The sequence below is a fragment of the Canis aureus genome, chromosome 17 (assembly GCF_053574225.1).
Source record: "Canis aureus isolate CA01 chromosome 17, VMU_Caureus_v.1.0, whole genome shotgun sequence".
NCBI lineage: Eukaryota > Metazoa > Chordata > Mammalia > Carnivora > Canidae > Canis > Canis aureus.
In genome coordinates this window covers 34156446-34164835 of record NC_135627.1, presented here as the reverse complement: position 1 = coordinate 34164835, position 8390 = coordinate 34156446, and the positions used below count along the sequence as shown (strand labels likewise).

Here is an 8390-nt window from a genome sequence, read left to right as displayed (position 1 = left end):
GGACATAGAATTGAATGAATTTAGTGATGTACTGGATCCTGTGGTGGGAACAGGGAAAGAAAGAGGGAGGAGCAAAAGATAATGGAGCATTGCTGGCAAAGCTGTAGGTGCATTAGGGAGGAAGAGTGTGGGATATCCACTGCACGTGTTGGTTCCCATCACAGCACTTGCCATACTCACTGTGATCACCTGTCTACCTGCACGTGTCCTGCAGTAGATCTACCCTGCAAGTTCTGGGAAGGCAAGGATTTACCATGTATCCTCTGTGCTCGTGGTTGTATCTTCCTTCCTTGCACAACACACACTGTGGTATGTTTAAAAATATATTTTAATCTTTTTATTACTATTTTTAATCATGCCGTATTATCTTTAATTGAGTATAAGGACTTCCAATCACATCACCTAGAAATCATTTTACCCACCGCTCTATTTGCCCACCGATCTCTTATCTCTCTCCTTAGCAATGGTGAGGCAGATAGGGGAAGAGAAATGCATGGCTTGTTGCCTTTGCCAATAATACAAATGTTAGAGAGCCAGGTGGCAAAGCCATTGCTATTGGCATCTTTTATGTGAACTATATCAAAGAAACGAGGGTGTCTCTCTCTCTATTGGTGATCACATCAATTTTTCTCAGATTAGCACCTCTAACAGTTTGACCAGTGTCAAACTTGATGAAATTAGTAATCTTTCTTGCCTCCAAATTAATCTGAATGGTGTCATTTACCTTGATGAGGGGATCAGGAGAGCGGATGGTCTGAGCATCATGGATTACCAGATGAGGGATTCCTTTTGTCCCCACAAAGATCTTTCTCACTTTGCACAGCTTTTACTTGGCCTCCTTAGGTATAATCCAATGAACAGTAAAGTGACCTTTGGTGTCATAAATCAGACCAAAACTCTCCCCGGTCTTGTCAATGATGATGACATCCATAAAACTAGCAGGGTAAATTCTATCATCTTGGACCTTGATGTCAATATTAATAAAACACTGCATACAGATCTTCTTTACTTTATCTCCTACTAGGCCATACTTAAATCTTTTCCTTAGGAAAATGAGGAGAGGAACATAGTCTTTCAGCTTATGGGGACCTGTAGATGGACGAGCTGCAAACACAACAGTCAGTTTATCCAGCATCCAATGCGTTGGAGCTGCCACACTCTTCAGATGGGACCATGAACCATGGTTGTTGCCAGGCATGAAAAGAGTATTGCCTCCTTCTGGTACACCAGAAAAGAGAGCCCAAAATATCTTTTTAGGAAAGATTTGGTAGGGAAAGTTTAAGATTATTCAGGGAAGAATCTTGCTGCATACAATTGGAGTTATAAAACAGAAGGAAGAAAAAGACAAAAGTTGGAACTTTGAAATGTACTATGGCATTAACGGCACATCAGAAAAATGACACAGAACAACCAATCAGTGAAGTGATATTTACTGAGCATGTGTTGTGGACAAAGCTCCGTGTTAGGGCCTTTGGGTAATCACATAGGGTTTGCCCGACAAGAGCTTGCTGAGGGGAGGCCTGGTTTCTACATGTTGTCCCAGCCAAATTATTAAAAGTTCTCTCTTGGGTTCTAACTCGTTCTTATCTGGATAGTATATTAACTGACCACACTATCCCTGGGGGATATGAATAATTCCAATTCAAATCAAGAAAGGGGATTTGTTTTTGATATTGAGTTAAGTGGGGGTCAAAGATCAGCAGCCAGGCATGGGGGGATTTAGAGCTATCAGGGAATTCACCCAAGAAAACTATTGGAAGAAACAAACAAACAAACAAACAAACAAACAAACCTCAAACTCCAAACGAGTCAAGAAATCTCTGAAAGAAAGATCTGGTGGCAGATTGCGACAGGAGTCTAAAATGCATCATTTTCAAGATGTCATCCCTTCTTGGTTTGAAATTTCTACTGTAAGACTTATTCTCTGGGTTTCTACAAAAAAGCAGTGGGATGGGGCAGGCAATTATCTTTGGAATGCCATTATTAAAGAACAATGTGGGGAGAGAAAGACAGATCTCCCCTGCCATTTTCGGAAAGCCTTTCTCCATTGGCTGATGAGCAACAACACCAAGTTTGGAGACTGCTTGGTTTTCCCTTGGCAGGGGTCAGGGATCACAAGAGGGCATAGATCCTGGTGAATCTTGATAAAAACTGACAATGGCCAGGACCCAGGGTGAGCCTTGAAAGGGCAAGGGAGTCCCGTCCTGCATACCCAGAAGAGCTGAGACATTGTAACCGGAAGGAGGTGATCATGAGACAAAAGCCAAAATGAAATCAAGCAAACTGATGTGGAGGACTTTTTTTTTTTCCCATGAGAATTCCAGACGCTGGCCCTCATGATCATGATAAGGACAGAGACAGTAGCACACTGCGATGAATGGGGGAGCAGAATGCCGGATGGGTGTGAAGAGAGGGAAAGAGTGGTGCTGCATGTTGTGAGTGGGAAATTGGTTCCAGCTTCTTTCACTTAACATAGTGAATGTTAATTTTCCCACATCGTTCACATTTTCATTTAAAACAACTGTTTTCCCAGATTCCTATGTATATTCTATAATTCACTTAACTCTTTCATGGGTAATTTCTAGATTTTGCCATGAGAAGTAAGTGTGGTGACCAGTGTTGTGGAAGTATGTTACCTGCCCCTTCCCCCAGTTGCTTTTCTAGGAGTGGCACCCTGATGTCCTCCGGGGCCCCACGTTCTGGCATTCCCAGCCATGCACTCGCACTCCAGAGGGGCTCAGCAGTTGAGCATAAGGCCTGGGTCTAATCCCAGGATTCCCCTGCCCACAGCAATTGGCTCAGCCATGGACTTGTGATCCTCCTAACAGAGTTGGTTAGATGTGGAGAGTCTTTGGCTGAGACTTCTGAGCGACTCCCACTTTTTCTTCAAAGGATTTACAAAGGAGAGGCCATGACAGAGATACTGGGGAGACGGTCTTCTCACTGTGGGGAGCCTCAGAACGACACCCATGAGGAAAGCAGAGTGGAAGCAAAAAACAGAAACGAAAGAAAACAACAACAAACAATAAACAAAACCTGAGTTTTGACAGGATTGATTAAAACTCTGACTTCAGCCTGTTTTGCACCTGGACTTTTCATTGGTTGAACCAATAAGTCCTACAGCTACAGCCCTCCCCTTAACACACAAACACACATACACCTTTTTTTTTTTTTTTTTTTAAGATTTTATTTATTTATTCATGAGAGAAACAGAGAGAGGCAGAAACACAGGCAGAGGGAGAAGCAGGCTCCACGCTGGGAGCCCGACGTGGGACTCGATCCTGGGTCTCCAGGATCACGCCCTGGGCTGAAGGCGGGACTAAACAGCCGAGCCACCTGGGCTGCCCACACCTTATTTTTATAATTTGTTGCACTGAGAGCTTGGTCTCTCAATGAGAGAGCCCTCTTGTAACCTTTTTATTCACATGTCACTTGCTTAACAGTAAATTGTGTCCTTTGGATAATAGGAGCTAACATGTATTTGGTGTTCACCTTGTGTCAGGCATCATGTTAAAGACCCTGCATTCATTATCATACTTAGGCCTTCCAAGAGTCATTGGAAGTAGCTACTATGATAATCTTCACTTTACACATAAGGACAGTAAGGCTCAGAGAAAAGACCAGAACCAAACAATAGTGCTGAGTCACAGGCCAGCATGCGGCAGAGTCAGGATTCCATCCTAGGATCGTCTGTCTCCAGACCCAGAGCTACTTCACACTCTGCCTGTCTGTTTCTCCTAATTTCCTTTATTTATTCCCTAAGAACAAAATGAATTTTTTTGTGAAATCTGAAAGACCAGAGCAAGTAAAGCCCCTTTGAAAAGAAGTGTAGTAAAAGGTTTTGTTTTGGAACAAGATACAAGAAACTAAAAGACTGGATTTTAGTAGGAACGTAAGAAGTAGAAGGGTCTGTGGGTAGACTGACTGTGATTGTGTGCCCGTGTGCGTATGAGTGGAATGGGTGGACATTAGCATTCTTTCTCATTGCAGAGGCTCAGAATCTAAGAAGCCTAGTCTAGGGCAGCCCGGGTGGCTCAGCGGTTTAGCGCCGCCTTCAGCCCAGGGCCGGATCCTGGAGACCCGGGATCGAGTCCTACGTCAGGCTCCCAGCATGGAGCCTGCTTCTCCCTCTGCCTGTGTCTCTGCCTCTCTCTCTGTGTCTCTCATTAATAAATAAATAAAATCTTAAAAAAAAAATAAAACAAGAAGCCTAGTCTATCCAGAGTGAGAGCTCATGTGGCAATGTGAGCGATAAGATTAGAGCAGATTTTGAGTCTTTAAAAGTCTAATTGTCATATTAGAAGGTGCAGTGGACTGTTGCTTTGGTGGCCCCGCAATGAACCATGCACCCTAGTATTCATGCCCTGTGTACTTCCCTCCATGTTGATTTAAGCTTGGCCTTTTAATGAGCTTTGGCCAATATGGCATTAGCAGACACAATGCAAGAGAAAGGTCAATAAGCTTTTGCACATTTGGATCTATTCTCTCAGAAGTCTCTTTCCTAGAACCCAGCTGCCACCTGTGAAGAAGCCCAAGCAGCCACAGAAAAAAGTCCATGGAGAAGTGGTGTCACCTGACTGATGGCGCTAGCTGTGCTCCCCATTGGCATCCATCACCTGTGGGCAGCCATTTGATGTGAGGCCATTTGGATGGCCCATTTACCACAACATAAGGCAGAAGAACCACCCAGCCAGCTCTTAGAATGGTGAAAAATAATAAATTGTTGTTGTTTTGAGCCACCGAGTTTGAGGTAGTTGGTGATGCACTAATAGATCATTGGAAAGGTTGAAAATGATCTTCCTGCCTTCCACCCTCCCTTTCTACCTTCTGGCAAATATAATGGGCTTTTTGGACAATGGGAAGATAAAGAGAAGAAAGCCTCATGATGCATGCCCTGATTTTTGCACCTCTTACTCTTCCCTGCATTTGTTGAACTTGAGACTTTTATTTATAGCTGGCTGTCAATATTTCCAAAGCAGAGTTCATTTTATTTAACTTCAAAACTCCCCTCTTCCTCTTTTCTCCATTTTGGTTATTGATATTGCCCTGAACCCAGTTGGCCAAGTTAGAAATCTCAGATTCATTTGACTCTTCCTTGACTTTTGCTCCTCACCATGAGCAGCTCCTCTAGCTCACTTGCTGTAGCAGGGCTGTCAGCCTGTACTGGCTTCCCTGGAGAAGGGAGAGCCTACATGCCCGGAGATCTAATACAGCTGAAGTAGAAGGTGTAGCCCTAGGAGTGTTACAGCTACAACACTGTTCTAGAAAAAAAGGAAGTGACTAGGCCTCTGGCCAAGATGGAAAAATCTCTCTTCTGGCAGTTGTACCTCCATAGCGAATGAGTATAGTATAATATCTGTCCCCTTTCCCCAACCCGCAGTCTTGGTCAGGTCAAGGATCAGTGGCAGTTGAAGCAGGTTAGACACAAAGGATACTACTCTCCCTTATAATTTTAAAAGACTTATCCTGGCATCCTCCTTTGTGCAGAACTTGGAGCACTGGCACACATTTTTCCAAAAAGTGTTTTTAAAAACTCCAAAACATATTTAATTAATATGGAGTTGAATCAACTGTGCTACATTTAGAGTGTGTTATATTATAACAAGAATAAAGTATCCTGGCACATTTTTAGCCAGGCAATCTGGTTACATTGCCTTCTTCTTGGTGTACAATAATATCCTAGAAACTAGAAGCCACATATCACTCTTGGTTTCCTTTCTCCGTTTTCCAAAAACAACTTCTTTTTCCTCTTCAGAACTAGATGAGGAGTCAAGAGGCTTAGTCTCAGAGCTGCTGCTGGTCTGGGGGATGCCCTAGTGCATGTTAGAAGAAGGGGTCTTCTGTGAGTGGCAGCAGCTATGGGCAGATGGTGCCCCTCCTTCTGGTGGTTGCTACTCCTATCCCAAAACATGGAGCTTCGTTGAGAGAGTACAGGCTGGATTCTAGTCTCCACTTGTCTCCTTGGCCACAGGCTTTTGCACAGTGCACAAAGTGTATACCTGTTCTCATATCTCTCCTGGGACAGCACGCCCAGGGCAGCATGGCCATCAGCAGGTTGTGTGACTTCATGTTTCTGGATCTGGGTTTCCTCAGGGTTGACAGAGCACTGCATCTGGGGTACAGATACCTGGGTTGGAGTCTTACATCCTCTTCTTAGTCACAGCATGACCTTGAGTAAGTCCTTGCTCTCAGTCGGCCCTGATTTTCTGGTTTGGAAAGTGGAGGTGGGTAAATTAGAGAAATTCGAAGAATCTCCTTCCAAATTCAAAAAACTTGGATACTAACATGTTGCAGAAAGGCAGGCAAGTATTCAAAATCTTCAAGTTTCATGACAGGACTTGCTTTTAATAGTCTGTTGCCATCTTCTTCCCCTTATGGCAAGTCAGTCAATTAGTCAATTTCTCTGCATTTTAGTTTTGCTCTATTTGTCAAATGGAGATACTAAGAGATGCCTTGGAGGGATTCAGGGAGGATAAACCAATTAATGGTCATAAAGGCCTAGTGGCCGTGTGCCTGCTAAGTGGTCGTGATTCTAAACAGATCTTTACAGTTCCTTGGCTGCTCCTGGCCTGAGCGTCAGACAGCACCATTTATGACATGATGTTCTTTTTTATCAAAACAGACACTCTGAGGCATTGAGAGGAAGCATGTCAGAAGCAAAGGCCAGAATACTGACTAGGATGGTCCTAGGGAGGCGGGTAGGGGAGGAGGCGTAAGGTGAGGGAGGAAGAAATCTGTGAATGGAAGGAATTGCTGTTGCAGTTGAGATTTATTGGGGGAGCTGAGTTTCTGGGAGGTTTCTTTCGCTGCTAGGATCAGGGAACAGAGGAAGAGATGACGCCATGATGGGCGGAAGCATACTCTAGCTCTGTATCTATCCTTGGTGCTCCTGGCTCCACATTCTCTCTCCTTATTTATCTTGATTATGTGGGATGGAGAAGGCAAGGAAGCAGCTGTAAGGAAGGCAGATCCACTTTGAGTTAATCCACTTAAGAGTTAATCTTGCTATGACACTGAAGATCCTAGCCAGCTCATCCAAAACGCCAATATGGTATTTAACTTTTTGATCTAAGTTAAGTTCTGGGCAGATTGACACTTCACAAACTAGAAAGTATGTTTCAGAATAGAATATAAACATAAGCCATTGTCTATGTCTCCATTTTCACTCTTCCTTAAAGCTTTGTCAGTTGAAATTAATTTCTTCTTCCTAACATTTCATATTGCTTTGTGGACTGCCATATATTAGAGGTATTTATATAATTACCATGAAAAATTGTAAGTCCCTTGAAAGCAAAGAACATATTATTTATCTGTGAGCTTTTTATGGTGTTTGCCATACTACTCTCAAACCAGGAAGTCTGCAGTAGCTACTTAGTAAGCTCGGTTGTGAAGAAAGTAAGCTTTCTTCATGATGTGAAGAAAGCACATGCAAGAATTAAATGACAAGGTTTTAGAATGTCAGGGTTTAAAATTTTTCTGGATTTATCCGCCAGGTGAATCCCTTTTTCTTTCTCCTTGATTTGACATTCTCTGTGAGACTGGAATTCTCCTTTTGATGTAATAACACAGGATTTGTTGGTAATCTAATCATATCACAGTGGAAAGCAGAGAGCAGCAATCTAAGGGGAAAAATGAGATGAAATTAATTTTGTTGGGGGCAACCTATGGGGGATATATCTACAATGGGAAAGGATGGATAGGATAGATAACATGACAGAAGTAGGAAAGGAAAAGAGGAAAAGCAAAGCTCTCTGTAAATTGGCCTTTGGGCAGATTATATTTTATTTACATAAAGGGAAGTCCTATGTGATCAAGAATGTTAAATGAAGTAAACACTGATTCTGTCTTATGATTTGGTTGAACTTTGGATAATGATGTATGTTGTCAGCAGATCTTCTGTTGTAATTCTTCCACGTAATTCGCTAAGGAATATTTACCTTTGTACTCACTGTAACTACAAGGCAGAGGTATAAGGTTGTATTTCCATGCTTTTTGTGGGTAAAAGGAAAGTTGATGACCGCTAAGTCATAGCGTTCACCTTCAATGGGAAAATATATGCGTTCAAAGAATTAAAATGTTTTAGATATGTTTTGCATCAAGAAGTTATCTGGTCCCTTCTCTCTTTTCACAAATGAGGATACTGAGGCCCAGAGAGCTTAGCTGATATGACCAAGGCAGCGAGACTGGGATCAGAACACCGGTGTCTGAATCTGAGTCAAGGATAGTATCGCTATTTTTCCCTCTTGTGATGATATTGTCTGGCTTGAATTTATAGGAGTGACTATTTTTGTTTGACCTTATATTTTGCTTCATTCAGTGTATCATCTACAGTTCAACACATTGCCTTCTGTGCAGGCTGGTTACCAGGATTAGCCCTCCCCTCAGATTGG

At 42.8% G+C, this 8390-nt stretch overlaps 1 pseudogene; it reads right to left on the bottom strand.

Moving 5' to 3' along the window:
• Nucleotides 1-426: 426 nt before the first annotated feature.
• Nucleotides 427-6112, bottom strand: LOC144287626 (small ribosomal subunit protein eS4, X isoform-like; annotated as a pseudogene).
• Between the last annotated feature and the right edge of the window lie 2278 nt (nt 6113-8390).